Raw genomic sequence first — 262 nt, 5'->3', positions numbered from 1 at the left:
GAAAAGTCTTGAACCAATGCGTCCTCCCAGTGGTGACCTATAGATCATGAACATGGACTACAACCAAATTACTGGAGAGGAAACTAATAAAGCCTAGAGAGGGATGAAGAGGTTGATGCTGGGAATTAGCCTAAAAGATCAGTGAACAGACAAAAGTGGAAGACACACTTGGGAGCATCAAAAATGCACATATACACATATATACATATACATATATACATATATATACATATATACATACATACATACACACATACATATA

Source organism: Penaeus chinensis, chromosome 1, assembly GCF_019202785.1.
Source record: "Penaeus chinensis breed Huanghai No. 1 chromosome 1, ASM1920278v2, whole genome shotgun sequence".
In the NCBI taxonomy this organism is placed as follows: Eukaryota; Metazoa; Arthropoda; class Malacostraca; order Decapoda; family Penaeidae; genus Penaeus; species Penaeus chinensis.
The sequence above is the reverse complement of the archived record's forward strand: the minus strand, read 5'-3'. Positions refer to the sequence as shown.